The sequence below is a fragment of the Littorina saxatilis genome, linkage group LG10 (assembly GCF_037325665.1).
Source record: "Littorina saxatilis isolate snail1 linkage group LG10, US_GU_Lsax_2.0, whole genome shotgun sequence".
NCBI lineage: Eukaryota > Metazoa > Mollusca > Gastropoda > Littorinimorpha > Littorinidae > Littorina > Littorina saxatilis.
The window spans coordinates 14,145,952-14,147,201 of record NC_090254.1 but is presented as its reverse complement, the minus strand read 5'-3'; positions in this window follow the sequence as shown (position 1 = coordinate 14,147,201).

The following is a 1,250-nucleotide window of genomic DNA, read 5'->3' as shown; positions in this document are numbered from 1 at the left end:
CATTCTCCCAGTAAGGTAATATATTGTACTACGTTGCAAGCCCCTGGAGCAAATTTTGGATTAGTGCTTTTGTGAACAAGAAAGAATTGACAAGTGGCTCTATATCTATCCCATCTTCCCCCTTCCCCGTCGCGATATAACCTTCGTGGTTGAAAACGACGTTAAACACCAAATAAAGAAAAAAAGAAACTACACGTTTTCGATTCCGATTGGTTGTTGCCTTGAAATAATAATTCGAACTGATGCGTCGTATTTTCAGTGTAGTCTGCGTATGACAGAGTCGATCGAGTCAGTCGACTTCCAAATGCTTGTCTAGCTGATACGTTATCAGAATAACACTTGTGTTTTTCTGTTAGCCGCTGGGAAATGTAATACAACTCATCATTTGGTAAGGTGGATACCTAAGCTACATGCCACTAACACGGCATTTAAGAAGAATCTATGCAAGTCGAAAATGAGATGAGACGCAGCGGCTTCTATTTTTTAGATCAGTGGGCTTTACTATGGCACAGGCACATGCAATCTGTCAGAAAAAACACTTCTGCTTTAATTGAGCCGCAGGAAATTTATGGTCATTTGGTATTGTGGAGAATATAAGCTACATGTCATTAATTAATTCTGAGGAAGAGAGTACAGTCTCGCTTAGGCAAAGGGGCGGAAGAATACGCTCTGTGGAAAAAGTTAGCGCACTCCAAGAGTGCGCTAACAGTTTTAAGCGCATCGCCATTAGCCAATCAACATCAGTCATGTGACACCAGTACTTACTGACAATAATAATAATTATTATTATTACAATTAATATTATTGTTATTACTATTATAAGTAGTAGTAGTAGTAGTAGTGTCTTTCTGACCCAAAACTGCTGTTTTACATCTGGGCTATCCACTGAAATATATTTATTATATCCTTACTTGTTGTGCTCAGTGCAGTGTTGTCATGTTACTCAATGTGATTGCAGTTAACGAAAATAGGTTAATAAGTACTACGATTATAGCTTAAGAAATCAATCCTAAAAAGATTTCATTTTATTCTTTATCATTTCCTGATTTCAAAAACATATATAGATATAATTATGTTGTACTTAAAACAAGCTCAGAAAGTTAAAAAGAATACAGAAAAAGCGCGCTTTCCTTCTTACCGCAATACGCTATTCTTGCATGTCAGTTTCACTTTCGTGTTGCACGGGATAAGTGAGCGACTTCCTTGCTGCAGGGATTGACGAAGCTGTTTTATCTTGGGGAAAAAAATGC